Source organism: Oncorhynchus mykiss, chromosome 7 (assembly GCF_057628025.1).
Source record: "Oncorhynchus mykiss isolate SJ-2025 chromosome 7, ASM5762802v1, whole genome shotgun sequence".
NCBI classification, from domain to species: domain Eukaryota; kingdom Metazoa; phylum Chordata; class Actinopteri; order Salmoniformes; family Salmonidae; genus Oncorhynchus; species Oncorhynchus mykiss.
Window position 1 is genome coordinate 46451083 of NC_143028.1, and position 16641 is coordinate 46467723.

A 16641-nucleotide genomic window follows, 5' to 3' on the forward strand; every position below is an offset into this window, starting at 1 on the left:
CAACGCTTTTCGTGTGTATTACACTTTATTTCTTCATAACGTATTTGTGTACATTACACAAATTCCAATATGTTGCCGCTAATGTTCGGAGGCTAGCTAGATGGCTAACAGTAGCTAGGCTATCTAGGTTGCTAACGTTAGCTAGGCTTAGAGAGTAAGGTTAGGGTTAGGGGTTAGGGTTAGGGTTAGGTTTAGGGTTTAAGCCGGGTGCACGCTACACGACTTTCAAAATCCTAACATAGCTGATCCTCTCACATTAAACGACTGTCTTTCCTGTAGTTTTTTGTCTTGCCAACGTAGTGGTGCGCACACTACACAATGTGGCACAGATGGGGTTGGGTGTCACACGCTACAAGATTATTCAATTGGTCATGAGTATTCTCGATACCACCACACTGTCTCGCAAAAACAATGATGTGATTAGATTGTTAACGTAGCTAGAACAAAGCAGCCTAAAACATTTTCAGTCAGACATTCACACCTGCCATATAGAGTTGAAATATTTAGCCAACGTTTTGAATTGAATAACATTGCCGTTAACTTCAGAGCTGTAACGATTGTGCACTTTGGCTATGGTTAAAAGCAAAGTAGAATCACATAATAGTAGTAGTCATCGATCCTGCTCGAGAGTCTACACATGCTGTGTGATGTGAAACAATGTCATAATCTCACTGGCTTCTTCTCTGGAGAGCTCTCATTGGGAATTGCTGATCACCTTTCTCAAAACCTGGCATTGCATATCTCACGCTACAAGACCATTGCAGATTTTATGCTGATACAATCAAACATGTTTAAAAATATTGGGATGTCTGGGAATGCTCAAAGATGGGATCGGTAGCCCTCAGATTGAGGCTCTGACCCGCTCACAGTAAATGAGCGTTAGTGACGGCTTCACACCCCAAGTAGGCAACGACATGGGGATTTTGTCTCTGATCTCAAAAACTTGTCTGGGACAGCTAAATTGGGGCAAAAATCATATAGTGTACACCCGGCTTTAGGAGTTAGGGTTAGGTAGCTAAGTAGTAAAAACGTTAAGGTTAGGGTTAAGGTTAAGAATTAGGTTATTAAAGGGTTAAGGTTAGGGTTAGGTTTAAGTGAAGGGTTTAGTTAACATTCTAAGTAGTTGCAAGATCGCTAAAAGGTAGTAAGTAGTTGCAAAGATGTTAATTAGCTAAAGTAGTTGCTAATTTGTTTGTGAGGAGATTCGTACATGCAACCTTTTCGGTTGCTAGATGTGTCACGTCCTGATCTTAGTTCCTTTTTTATGTCTCTATTTTAGTTTGGTCAGGGCGTGAGTTGGGGTGGGCATTCTATGTGTTGTTCTATGTTTTTGTATTTCTGTGTTTGGCCTGCTATGGTTCCCAATCAGAGGCAGCTGTTTCTTGTTGTCTCTGATTGAGAACCATACTTAGGCAGCCTGTTTTCCCACTATGGGTTGTGGGTAGCTGTTTTCTGTCGTTGTATGTAGTTTACTAGACAGAACTGTTTTGGCTGTTCTTTTTGTTACTTTGTATTTTTAGTGTTCAGTGCTATTGATTAAAATGATGAACACTTACCACGCTGCATATTGGTCCGATCCTTCCTACTGCTCCGAAGAAGAGGAGGAAAACCGTTACAAGACGTTCACGTTATACGCCTAACGAACCTCCCTCCTGTCTTAAGTAAGATACTGTCTTTATCTGTGATTGAAATTCACTTTATACAAAATTGTGTACTGCATACCAAAAAAATGAATAATTTGTGTGCCTGTCACACATTTTTAATAAGCAATTTGTGTCTATTTCATAATAATCTGTGATACTGGGTTGATACTGTTGCCCTTTTTCACTCAACTATCAGAAGAGTAAACTACTTATTAGCTAGATTAGTTCCCAATCAGTACAGGTCAAACAGTTTTTAATACAGTTTTAGCATGGATCAGGATGAAACGTTCAATGCACATATACAACAAGACCTACTGTGACTGAAGAACAGCTAATACCTTTGTTATGGTACGTTATTCATATGCACATAATGTTAGCCATCCTGAAGCAAACAAGGTTTGTTTGCCTACTCTCTACCCTCAGCCCCAGCCCTACCTAATCTTTCATCCTCGGTGACTGCTCTGCCATAGACACTTCAGCAAGAAAGATATCAGTTAATATGATATCTGATTTCATTTCATTCCAGTGTGTTGCACATGAAAAGGGGAGCAAACTGATCATTTGTGCCACTGTTTCTGACTCGTGAGATGAATGGCGCCAAGACGCGGCCATTGTGCCGTGAAACGCAAGGATGTAATCATCCTCTCCAAACACTACAGGATGCGATTTTATGTTGGGTATTGGACTCGGATGTCTCTTTCATTTTTATCGCCTGTGCCTGAGATTTAGATTTTCTTTCTCGCAACAGCGATTCAACACTTTAGATGTTTTTTGAATGAATCTGGACTGCATATGAAATCAATATGTGCCAACTCTTGTTTCATAATGGTCCAGTTCTTCATAGAAGTATATGTGGTATAGTTGATTGCTTCATAGAAGTATATTTGGTATAGTTGATTGCTTCATAGAAGTATATTTGGTATAGTTGATTGCTTCATAGAAGTACATTTGGTATAGTTGATTGCTTCATATAAGTATATTTGGTATAGTTGATTGCTTCATAGAAGTATATTTGGTATAGTTGATTGCTATGCTTCGCTTGACTTTCATTTAGATTCAACACTGCTGTTTGTCTTTCCAAATTATATCTGCCGTGGTGCAATAGAATATAGAGATAATTTTGTATTTCTTCATGTCAGTATTCAAAACATGTCTGGCTGTAAAGTGTTTTGAATCAAAGGGTGAGTCAAGGGAGCATCAACAACATTTGATCCAAAATGTTATTTTTTGATTGCTTATATGAAAGTAATTTTAAGCAATAAATTAACATACATCATGAATCCTATGTTCCTGGTTTTGGTCTCTGTCATGTGAGTCTGTTACACACTTGTGGAGAAAAGAGTACCTACTGCATATCCTATCTCAAGTTTCCCTTTTTTTTCAATCCAAGATGTATTTCAGATGGTCTACCAGATGGTGTTCCTATTTTCCCTCGATCTCTCCTTAATTGTTGGCTCCTGTTTCTCAGAGAACTGTTTCCCGGGTAGTGTTGTCAGAACACTGTTATTGATCCAATGTCCTGAGTCTGAGGGAAAAATGTCCTTCAGCCTTTGGACATTTGCTCTAAAAGTCCTTTCATCTGTCATCAACACGTCTCGCTTTAGTAACAAAGCTTGATTACTTTTCAGTGTGAAATTGCACTGAGATGTGGATTGTGAGAGATTCTGTGAAATATGCTTCATGACCTTTAACTCAGCTGAAATGTATAAGTTTTGTTCCATGACAAAACTTCCTCTTGTACTTAAGTTATGAGAGGTATGAATGTGGTACTTTTTTTTTGTTGCTTCAAGGCCAGAATACTGAGTCTGCTTTCAATCCCCTTTCCTTGCTATTCAATAGGGACTTTATAATGGACTTGTAAATGGTTTGTAGATACTTTATAGACTGTCATGTTGTCTTGCTCTCTTGTTCTTTCTCTTTCTGTTTGTGGACCATATCTGCTGTGTTTTCTTTTCTTTGTAGAGTTTTCTCTATTCTCTCTGAACAATGCATGTTTTTCACTCATACAGAGTGCAGTTGAATGAAAGCAGGCATACTCAATTCTATCTCACCAGTTTGTACTCTATCCATAACACAGCTGTTTTTGAAAGTTCTGCTGCTTTTTATTTGAGTTTCAGTTTGTATAAGTGTTGGTCGTTGATTTTTCATATAGCTCTCAAGCCTATTGCAACTAAGAGAGTGTTTCTACACTGTTATTATTTCAAATACTACACCCTCACACTACACACACGCAACAACACATGCATGCACGCACACACAAATCTACAGAAACAGCCTGTCAGGTAGAAATGGGATTTCACACTCAACCACACATGCACACACACAATCACAATACTCTCTGCTGTTACTATTTATTGTATTATACTGTATTTATCCTCCTGCAGTCACTTTAACCTGATTACGGCTCGATCCGGTCCTATGAAATTTGAAATTGTGTTTTTTTGTTTACGTTGGATAAAAGTAGAGACTCAGAGCCCAGAAAATGTGCACTACTGGTCAGAAGTTTTAGAACACCTACTTATTCAAGGGTTTTTCTTAATTTTTTTACTATTTTCTACATTGTAGAATAGTAGTGAAGACATCAAAACTATGGAATTATACATATGGAATCATGTACCAACCGGCTGGGAGTGAAAACCTGACGATCCGGCTGCGGCCTGACGTGGGATGGGCGCCTTCTGCAAGAAACCTCTCGAGGCACCCCTGGTTCCATCGTTGTCGGGCCCCGGACTCTACGTCACCACCAACCAGAACGTCAGCACTCCCTGATGCTTCGTATGATGGCTTCTGCATTCTGTAAGGACCGACACCGGAGATGAGAAGCAGGTACGGGGAGTTGAACATTTAACCCTCCTGTTGTGTTCGCTTCAAGTTAATTCATTCTGTGTTCCCGGTCCAAAATGACCGCCCCATTATAGCTGATGATAAATCCATAATAAGCCATACATTATCACCTAATGTTGTGTAATGTCTTTTTATCAACTTAAGTTCTTGTGAAAATGACAATTTCTGAACTTCTATGTGCTATATACTGCATGTAGGCCTCATTGACCTGAGCTCATACAACTTGTTTTTGAGTAAAAAAAAGCATAATGTATGGATTATTTTGACTATAACAAATACTCAGATGAAACATATTGTGCTATTTATCACAGACTACTTTGTGTCAAAGTTTAACAAGGACACTCTCTTCCTCACCAGTGTCATGATCAAAGATATGATCAAGAGCCTCACATACAGCATTGGTCATTGTGCTGCCACAGAGTGAATTGTGAGCAAGGCCTCAAAGCTTTATATACCAGTGCTGCGAGAAAAGTTATATATATTATTGAAACAATGTTGTGATTGTTTGTGAGAATTCTAACAGGTGTGGTTCCCATGAGGGAAAGATTCCATTGGGGAATAGTTCCCGTGGGGGTTGCCATGGAAGCCAAGAAGTGAGGTGTGTGTGCTCAAACACAAATGCATGTGGGGGTCTGGGAGAGGAAGTGCGTCCATCTGATGAATGGGCATGTGCCTGAACTAAATATTATACACTGATTGTAGTCTCACCCATTCATTTCTAATGACCAGCCTTTTTTGTCCGGCAACACCACAGGTGTACAAAAGTTAAATAAAACACCCAAAATTCAATGAAAATCATAAACATTTATTGTGTGTGTTCAGATGCCCTGTGTGCACAAAGTCATGGAAACTTGACAATCAGATTAAATGAACTACATTTTTCAGAGGTGTCCAATTCGACCGAAACACAACAGGAGGGTTAATGCGGAACAGACAGAAACAGCGTCAGCACACGGGTATACAAAGAAATAAGAATATTAATGCAGAAGCAGGAATCACAGTGGGGAACCAGTCAGATTTAGGAAGGTAATGACAGAGGTGATTGAGTCCAGGTGAGTCCAATAATCGCTGATGCGCATGATGAGAGGAAAGCAGATGTGCGTAATGATGGCAGGAGTGCGCAATGCTGGGGAGCCTAGCGCCCTCGAGCGCCAGGAGGGAAGAGCTGGAGCAGGCGTGACACAAGCGCTATGATGAAACTGGCTCTCAAGAGGACCGCCACAGGAATGGAAGACCCAGATTTACCTATAATGGCTGGATTATACTAGGTCTATCAACAGATGTTGCAGTGACATCATGCACATTCTATTGTCGTCTGACATCAAATTTGGCGTTGTTGTTATGAAAAAGTATAAACACAACTACATACTGCATGACATCAGCAGTCTGGTGGTCCAAAATAGCATAACTAGTGTATTTTAACACCAATAAACCCACCATTTAAAAATGAATTTAGTATTTGTCAGTCTAGCAAACCAGGCAACTAAAAGCAACATTCTAAACAATGTTTGGTTCGTTTCTAGCTTGGTAGCTAACTAATGTTAAGTTAGCTGGCTAGCCAGTTCAAATAATGACTGTTCATATTCACAACTCTATCATTATTCATAAGTTATTGGCAAGCAAATTACAGAAAATAGCTTACGTTGTGAGTGTGATGAAATAAAAGCAGGACATTCTACTGGAGAATTGTTGTACTTGGATACTGACACGTTGGCCTAACATTATATCCTAATTTGACATTGGTGCAAGTGATGTTCTTCACATTACCATCTCTGGTAAACACATGCTATATCAAATAAAATCAGTTTTGTTGTCACATGCACAGGATACAGAAGGTGTAGTGAAATGGTTTATTGCATAGTGGAATCTTTTGTTTAGAGAGCTAGCTAAACAATTAACCATATTCTTTTCCCATAATCTTTTCCAGCACATCCATTATCTCAGCCAAACATGGCTAGCGGGAAGGTTTCTCACTTTTTCTGTGGCTAAACCAACTAAGCTTGTAATTTTTATTTATATTTACATTTGGCATACAGGTTTGTTATTAAGGCACATGAAAGTTCACATTTTCCAGAAGGCATTTCCGCCAAAAAACGCATTTTGATAAAAAAATTGTTTATGTTCAAATGCCTTATCTTGTTGAACAAATTGTACAAAACTCCCTAATAAACAATCACATATGAGTTAATTTGACTCGCCTCAAGGCAATGGCAGAAAAAACAGAAAGTACAATTCGAAATAACATGCTTGTGTCTCAATTTAGGATTCCGCCTTATCTCATTCCCCAGTTATTTTTCTCTGACTTTATTCCTTTACCTCTCTCGCAGTCTGTGGTTTCCTTAACCAGTCTGCCTCTCAGATTTGATGGTGTGTCTGCTGCGGCCCGAGGTGGCTGACCTCTTTACAACCACCCAGAGAGTGGCTAACTAGGTAGAGAAACACTTCCAGGCCTCCTCCCTCACCATCGCCATACAGGTAATACTGTAGCTGACATTTACAGCATAGGGTCTGAAGTTAAGTTCAGATCTACATCCATTGGTAATCTTGCTTCCGTTGCTCATTTCTGGTCCATATCAGACAAAAAAAGAATAAAAAGTTAATTACTATTCAAGTACTACATTATTTAGAATGATGTAAGCCATATATCCTTAATGTTCTATTGGGTGTGTTAGAGAGAGAGAGAAAATGAGTAAATAATTAATGACTGAGTGACTATGTGAATAACCAATTGAATTGAAGTGAGTCGGCGCCTGTGTGAGTGGGTTAGTGAAAGAAAGTAAAACAACACAACCACAGAGGCTTAGAGAGAACAGTTCTACATCAACCTCACACTTATTCAGCCTGTAGATCTGCATTGGAATAAGAGGCATTACTCAGGCTAGTTGCATCGAGAGACAACAGAAGATCCCCACCTGCTGGAACAATACAAGAGCAGGTACTCCTTGCAATCCCAGGCAGGGTCTGACAGGCAGGCAGCTTATCATTTCACAGGCTCTGTCATTCTGCATAACCTGTGATATATATGGTAATGTTCAAATGGCACCTAGCTCGCTTGGCGGCCCGACACAGAAAATAATTTCATGTGTTTGCAAAAAGATGGGAATTATCTCATAATATCATTTTCTTTGACTTGAGGGGCTAGATTTAAGTAGTCCGGCCACCACTGCTGCTACTCGCTGTTTATTATCTATGCATAGTCACTTTACAAATTACCTCGACTAACCTGTACCCCCGCATATTGACTCGGTAGCCCCTGTATTGTTCTGTAATTTTATTGTGCAACTTTTTGATTGTATTTTTTTTAACTTTAATTTATTTAGTAAATATTTTCTTAACTCTATTTCTTGAACTGCATTGTTGGTTAAGGGCTTGTAAATAAGCATTTCACGGTTGTCACGTTCTGACCTTAGTTCTTTATGTTATGTCTTTGTTTAGTATGGTCATGGTGGGAGTTGGGGGGGTTGTCTATGTTCCTTTTTTTTATGATTTGGGATTTCTGTGTTTGGCCTGGTATGGTTCTCAATCAGAGGCAGCTGTCATTCGTTGTCCCTGATTGAGAACCATACTTAGGTCGCCTGGTTTCACTTTGAGTTGTGGGTGATTATTTTCCTTGTCAGTGTTTGTGCCACACGGGACTGTTTCATTTATTTCGTTCTTTCACTTTTGTATTTTGTAGTGTTCAGTTTTACATTTTAAAATGGACACTTACCACTCTGCAAATTGGTCCGATATCTCTTACTCCTCGTCAGAAGAAGAGGATGAGCGTTACAACGGTAAGGTCTACACTTGTTGTATTCGCCGCATGTGACAAATTTGATTTGATTTGAATTAGAGAAGTGATGATGTGAGATTAGTTGTGACCTAAAGTCCTAATATTGCGGCACTGTATCAAGCAACGCTCTCTGTGATATGTGCCACACGAGTGACAAACTAAATTGCACACCACTAACCTGAGAAAGGAGATATGTTGAAAATCATAATTTTTTGGACTTCCATATTGTCACCAAATAATTTTTTTCCATACAGATAATCCTTTGAGGTCTCTCATTGCTCTTAGTGATACATTTGTATCCTCAATTCCCGATGCCTACTATGGAAAATGTCCTGGAATGTGCTCTAATTTAACTGTATTGTAAATGCATGGGTGATGATGCTGTTAACTGAATCTGCCAACTTTCCAAAGAGAATCATTTTCCACACACAGCTTTCATGTGACAGAGACACTAAAGTGTGAATAGGGCTCAATGCCGAAGGACAGAAACAAAACAAAAGAAACAAATGAGAAACCTTTGAGATACAAGTGAGGATGAGGAGGTGCTGCCACGATAAATCTGAAATAAAATCCTGTTGAATTATTAATGCAGGTATTCCCAAACGTTCCCAATTATCTCGCTCTGTTCCCACCAGGATGGTCCTGAAACCGGACAAACCGTGAAGGTGAGGACTTAATAATGCCCTCCCTTTAAATGTATCATGTGGCCTCTGCAACAGTTAAACGGTATTAAATAATCATGGTATTTAATTTACAGGTCCCAAACTCTTGGCACATTAAATCATTCTGTAACGGCTGTTGGAAGAAGGTGAGGACCAAGGTGCAGCGTGGTACGTGTTCATCTTTTATTAGTTGAACTGAACACGGAATAACAAAACAACAAAGAGAACAACCGAAACCGTTCTGTCTGGTGCAGACACAAAAACAGAAAGCAACTACCCACAAAACCCAGGAGGGAAAAGGCTACCTAAGTATGGTTCTCAATCAGAGACAACGATAGACAGCTAGCTGCCTCTGATTGAGAACCACACCCGGCCTAACAACACAGAAATCCAAAACATAGAAAATGAACATAGAATGCCCACCCTAGTCACACCGTGGCCTAACCAAAATAGAGAATAAAAACATCTCTATAGCCAGGGCGTGACACATTCAGTGATCTATTTTCCTATAATCTTTTGGGGGAAGATGGAATGACATTCACTGACTTGGTGGCTGGGTGGGCTGCCACGCTAAAGGGGGTGAAGGGTGTCTGGGGATTCCACCCTTGCCTCCAGCACTGACAATAGCTTAGACCTGGGTCTGCCTGACAATAACTTTCCTCAATTGTCCTACTCTTTACATCTGTAGTGAGATATCGGTCACTTTGAGATTAATTATATGATAGCATTATTGCTTTGTTTTTTATTTGACAAAATATATAGCTAGCTTGTTGGATAATTATATTTCTGAAGTTTATTATCTGTTATAACCTCATCACAAACATTTATATTTTATACACTGAACAAAAATTGTACATGTAAAGTGTTGGTCCCATGTTTCCTGGGCTGAAATAAAAGATCCCAGAAATGTTCCATACGCACAAAAAACATATTTTTCTCAAATTATGGGGACAAATTTGTTTACATCCCTGTTAGTGAGCATTTCCCCTTTGCCAAGATAAACCATCCACCTGACAGGTGTGGCATATCAAGAAGCTGATTAAACAGCATGATCAATAAACGGGTGCACCTTGTACTGGGGACAACAAAAGGCCACCCTAAAATGTGCAGTTTTATCACACAACACAATGCCACAGATGTCTCAAGTTTTGAGGGAACGTGCAATTGGCATGCTGACTGCAGGAATGTCCACCAGAGCTGTTGCCAGAGAATTGAATGTTCATTTCTGTACCATAGGCCGCCTCCAATGTCGTTTTAGAGAATTTGAGAGTACTTACAACTGGACACACAACTGCAGATCAAATCAAATCAAATCAAATTTTATTTGTCACATACACATGGTTAGCAGATGTTAATGCGAGTGTAAGGGGATAAAGAATATGTACATAAGGATATATGAATGAGTGATGGTACAGAGCAGCATAGGCAAGATACAGTAGATGGTATCGAGTACAGTATATACATATGAGATGAGTATGTAAACAAAGTGGCATAGTTAAAGTGGCTAGTGATACATGTTTTACATAAGGATACAGTCGATGATATAGAGTACAGTATATACGTATGCATATGAGATGAATAATGTAGGGTAAGTAACATTATATAAGGTAGCATTGTTTAAAGTGGCTAGTGATATATTTACATCATTTCCCATCAATTCCCATTATTAAAGTGGCTGGAGTTGAGTCAGTGTCAGTGTGTTCGCAGCAGCCACTCAATGTTAGTGGTGGCTGTTTAACAGTCTGATGGCCTTGAGATAGAAGCTGTTTTTTAGTCTCTCGGTCCCAGCTTTGATGCACCTGTACTGACCTCGCCTTCTGGATGATAGCGGGGTGAACAGGCAGTAGCTCGGGTGGTTGATGTCCTTGATGATCTTTATGGCCTTCCTGTGACATCGGGTGGTGTAGGTGTCCTGGACCACGTGTATGGTGTCGTGTGGGTGAGCGGATTGCTGATGTCAACGTCATGAACAGTGTGCCCCATGGTGCCTGTGTGGTTATGGTATTGGTAGGCATCAGCTAACAACGAATAACAGCAATTTGAATGCACAGAAATACCGTGACGAGATCCTGAGGACCATTGTGAGGCCCATTTTTTTGTATCTGTGACTAACAGATGCATATCTGTATTCCCAGTCATGTTGGATCCATAGATTAGGGCCTAATGCATTCATTTCAATTGACTGATTTTCTCAGATTAACTGTAACTTCTTATAAAATCTTATAAATTGTTGCATGTTGCATTTATATATTTGTTCAGTATATATTATGAATGCACACTGCAGTATTATATACTACAGTGTTTATAAGTTTAGTAACAAATTGTAGTTCAACAAGTTTTTATCCTCTTCTTTTTATGCAAACTGTGTTATCCCCAAAGCCCACACACTCATTTCATATTGCATATGGAACACGAGCTTAATTATACATTTATGGCAGTTGCCATGAGAGCAGTCTTCAGCCTGAACTGTGGAAGAATATTGAAATGTTAATGGTGTAATTTGAGCAGAAGACATTAAAGCTGGAATCCGTAATGGTGAAACTGCCATGTCTGTTAGCGATTTAACAACAACAAAGAAGTTACTGCAAACAACACACACAGTTTGTTTCCCCTCTGACATCATTGCACGCGTGATAGAACTGTAGCATATGTACTGCAATTGTTTTTTTATGACGATGCTCAATGATCCCCAGCTATGCTTCGTCAACAAAACAGAAACAATGACAATGGCCTTAAGGCTGACAGTGGAGCTGTTTCCCCTATTGTGGATTGCATCTTTGATTAAGTCAATGGATGTGTGGAAGACTGCATTCCAGTGGGATTTAACACATAGAGATCAAAGTCAGTCTTTGCAGAATATTTTTAAAAAGACTGAAACACTGTATGTTCAAATATACTGCAGTTTGTTTTATGGTTTTAAACAATTAATGCACAAGTGTATAAGGAATTGCTTCATTATTTTTTATAATACCATACCTACTACAACATCATTTGAATATCCTTGAAAAAATTTATATTTTTATCTATTTACATTAACTTGTATATAGTTTGAAATGACATTCATTGAAATGATGGTTATGCACTATTAGTAAGAAAATGTGCAACTCATTTGAATTCATCTCAGCCTTGAATATTTCCAGTATATTTCATAACACAGTGCATACTGTTAGATCATTTGGTCCCACTTTAAATGACATACAGCTTATAAAGCCTTCATAAAGTATGGCATAACTGTGTGACCAATTTAACAGTAGAGACTCCGAGATAGAAATGTGGATATCATACACTGCAGTTGAAGAAACAAAGAGAAAGTAATTCTGCTTTGAAAGTTGATAAACTTGTAACGCCACTTTTGAGAAAATGCCTTCTGAAGGGAATCAAACAATCTCCGACAAGGACATGAGGGGAAACAGAGGGTTAAATACATAACATGTACTTGATGGGATTGGAACCAGGTGTGAAGGAAGAGAAGACAAAACCAATGGAAAATTAAAAATGGATCAGTGATGGCTAGAAGGTCGGACACCGGCCGAACAAGGAGAGAGACCGACTTCGGAGGAAGTCGTGACAGTGCCCCCCCCCCCTCAGCACCGAACTCGGGGTGACCCGGAGGGCGAAGCGCAGGGCGATCCGGATGGAGACGGTGGGAATCTCGCAGTATAGAAGGTTCCAACACGTCCTCCACCGGAACCCAGCATCTCTCCTCCATCTCTCCTGACGTCTCGAATCCAGTATGGAACGAATGGAGTACGCCGGGGCCCCCTCGATGTCCAGGGGGCGGAGGAACCTCCCGCACCTCAGACTCCTGGAGCGGGCCAGCCACCACCGGCCTGAGGAGAGACACATGTAACGAGGGGTTAATGCGGTAATCGGGGGGAAGCTGTAACCTGTAACATACCTCGTTCACTCTCCTCAGGACTTTAAATGGCCCCACAAACCGCGGACCCAGCTTCCGACAGGGCAGACGGAGGTGCAGGTTTCAGGTTGAGAGCCAGACCCGGTACCCTGGTGTGAACACCGGGACCTCACTGCGGTGGCAGTCTGCGGCAACTTTCTGTCGCAGTACGGTGCGCTGAAGATGGACATGGGCGGCGTCCCATGTTTCCTCCGTGCGCCGGAACCAGTCGTCAGTTGAAAAACATGGCCCACCTTGCCTGTCGAGGGTTCAGTCTCCTCGCCGCCCGGATGTACTCCAGATTGCGGTGGTCAGTCCAGATGAGAAAAGGGTGTTTATCCCCCTCAAGCCAATGTCTCCATGCCTTCAAGGCCTTGACGACAGCCAACAGCTCCCGGTCACCATAATCATAGTTTCGCTATAGCTTCGGTGGCATACCCGAGCGCTGAGAGAGCACCGATCCTATCCCAGCCTTGGACGCGTCCACCTCCACTATGAACGCCAAAGAGGGATCCGGATGGGCCAACACGGGAGCCGAGGTAAACAGAGCCCTCAGGTGACTAAAAGCCCTGTCCGCCTCAGCTGACCACTGCATGCGCACCGGGTCCCGCTTCAGCAGTGAGGTAATGGGAGCCGCCACCTGACCAAAACCCCAGACAAACCTCCGGTAGTAGTTGGCAAACCCTATGAACCGCTGCACCTCCTTTAACATGGTGGTAGTCGGCCAATTACGCACGGCTGCAATGCGGTCACTCTCCATCTCCACCCCTGAAGTGGAAATACGATACCCTAGGAAGGAGAGGATGGGGAGGACCTTTATGTACCTCCTGCCCTCCTGCCCTGAGAATGGTAAAAAGCTAAAAGTTTGACCAGCCCTCGCTGGTTCATCCACAAGGGTTGTACAGAGACAGAGGACACTGAATCAAACAGCCTACCAGATTATACAAAGTGCTCATTGAAACAATTCATCATTTCAGTTTTGTCATATACAGCAACAAAGTCCTTCAATACACATGACGCAAATTCATTATCATTACTATTTCCAGACACAGACTTAATAGCCTTCCAAAACTCTCTAGGGTCATTCAGGTTATCAGTGGTAACGGACATAAATATTCAGACTTGGCCTTCCTGAGAAGAAAAGAACACATGTTTCGTCACTGCTTAAAAAGTTGCCAATCAGCATCAGGGCTTTAGTCCAGGCTAGATTACGTTCGTGAATAATAGAAGACAGGTCGCCATGACATAGAAGTTAAATATGCTTTGTAACACATCTATGTACTGCTTATGAAGACATTATGAAGGCTTAATGAAGCCTTTATAAGCTGAATGTCATTTAAAGAGAAACCACTGTCAGATCCACAGCACATTCCCAACCTGCTCTGGCGTCTTCTGCACGCTGAAGAATTTAATGGGCATCCAAGGAATTTGCCTGTGAACAAAGGTGCTTACTTGAAGAGGTCTTTGAATAAGTGCAACATCCTCTTCAAATGGCACCCGGTCCCCTGATAATGCCTCCGCCATTGAAATGTTTAATCACCTAAGAAGCGCATTTAAAGTCAAAAGCCTTTTCATACTTCTAAAGTGTGTGCTGCTATTTACTGTAAGAGGCCAGTAGTGTTTTTGATCTATCTTTTTAGTCTCCTCAGTGGGTTGCCTTGGGGTGTGTGCTACAAACAGGTCAGTGAGGTTTGTTATCGCTGATACTCTTTATATTCTTGTCACATCACATCATATGTATAGTCTCAATGAGGCATTGCGGCTCTTGGGATTTCTTATCTAAATAAGGGGTATTTTTCTGGGTAATGTTAATTTCTTGTGAACCTGTGAAATGTCAGATAGGTGCGCTTGGCGGCCCTGCTCAGGTGGGGTACCTTTAGGTCGCTCTGTCATAGTGCATTTGGTGTGCCTTTTAGAAGTAAAGGTTAGCTTTCAGAACCGCTTGGACCACTCTTCAACAATAGGTGAGCCCACGCCTCAGAAGCTTCATGCTGTCTGATTGAATAGAGGGACTCATATTGACTGAATCCTGCATTGTTGAAGTATCTGCTTTATGCACCATCCATGTTATTGCACTGAAATATCTATTAACCATAAAACTTATTCAAACCACTCTGTTTTGTTGTATTCCACCTCGAATAGAAGGTTATTTGCTCTATTACTCAGAAGGCCTTCAGCAACGAGAGACTCCTATATCACTTCTTTTAAAAGTCTGTGTTGTGCAATGTTTTCTTTTCTAATTTCTGCTCACCATCAACGCTTAGTTTATATTGAAGTAATCTCCATCAGTAAGCAAATTTAGAGCACTATAATTCAGCATCTCATAATAGATGGTTCCGGAGGCTGTTGTTTTCCATTGCTTCTTGTTGTTGTCGCCACCGCTAATGTTTCCCCACCCCCCCCCCGCCTTTTCTTCTTCATGCTCATTAGCCTCATGCTGCATGCTAGGAACATCCATCCATCCTCCCTACCCCAACCCTTTACTATCTTCACAGTCTATCTGCTAATAGGACTGCTGAACGCCACAGCATCACCTCACTAACAACGCTCCACATTACCTACTCTATCCTGGGCTCCCGAGTTTCACAGCGGTCTAAGGCACTGCATCTCAGTACTAGAGGTGTCACTACATACCCTGGTTTGATTCCAGGCTGTATCACAACCGGCTGTGATTGGGAGTCCCATATAGTAGTGTACAATTTGCCCAGTGTTGGCCGGGGTAGGTCGTCATTGTAAATAAGAATGTGTTCTTAACTGACTTGCCTAGTTAAATAAAGAATATATAAAATGCCCTAAGGACGGCCTTTCTTAATTGTTCTTTTGGTGATTTTTCTCTTTCTTCGACTTGAATAACGCTGAGATGTGTGTTCTTGGGCTCAGGAGGCCTGAGTTTTGCTGTTTTGTGTGTTTTTTTTTTCTAACAGTGTTGGTCATGGTTTCAAATGTGCCCCTTAGCCAGCTGCCATTTAGCCTGACCAGTTTCTAATCTAAATCAACTTTAATTAATGTACTCTGCATACTCTGAATAATAACTGAATGCAAAGTCTTGCAGTCAGGTCATTTTGCAGGCAGATTTGATCTCCAGATCTACAGAGAATGTCCCCAAAACCAGACTTGTGTGTGTGTGGAGATAAGATGGTGGTCATACTACCCCTCAGAGAAACAGAGCTTTGCCATCGGTTTTCTCAAAACCAATTTTTCATTCAGTGATTGTTTGAGATGAAATTGTTTTTGTCTGTCAATACAAGCAAGGTCAAATAGCAATGAATGTGTTGCTATGTTCAATTAGATACAAACCAAAGGGAAGGTTGTCTTCGGGATTAGGTTGTCTTTGGGATTATCGTGAAATCACCTGCCTCAAATATTCTCTCAGTCCCATGTCAGTGAGTGCCATCACAGGGAAACGCATGTGAAGCTCTCAACCCTGAACCAAAGTCAGCAATAAAGAGGAGTTGTTCTCTTACTGTTCCTTAACCCATTGAAATAATCTACATATTTTATCCAGTAATTTTGAACATGCAGTAAATCTGAATTAGAGGCCTGCCTGGTCCCTTTATGAGAACAGATTATCTGGTGCACACAGCACACCTGCTACAGTGCTGCGCCACTTCCATCTATCAACTGGATTATTGCAATCAGGTGCTCTCGCACTGGCAATAAAAAATGACTTTTTGATCGAATAGTCTATGAAGGCAAATGCACTTTTATCAACTCTTTGTCTGGAGTCTCACAAAGACAAATCTTTGTATTAGAATGATGGATTCGAGTTTATTTTTACCTTATGGAAAATGTAGGGGTGATTATAGTAATTCATCATGTGGACGG

General features: G+C 40.9%; 1 long non-coding RNA gene across 1 annotated transcript; it reads left to right on the plus strand.

Moving 5' to 3' along the window:
• Positions 1 to 4899: 4899 nt before the first annotated feature.
• On the plus strand, positions 4900 to 9833 carry LOC149982564 (uncharacterized). Its single transcript, XR_016497276.1, has 3 exons — positions 4900 to 8260; positions 8895 to 8924; positions 9017 to 9833. It is a non-coding gene; the product is annotated as an uncharacterized LOC149982564 (long non-coding RNA).
• Positions 9834 to 16641: the final 6808 nt, after the last annotated feature.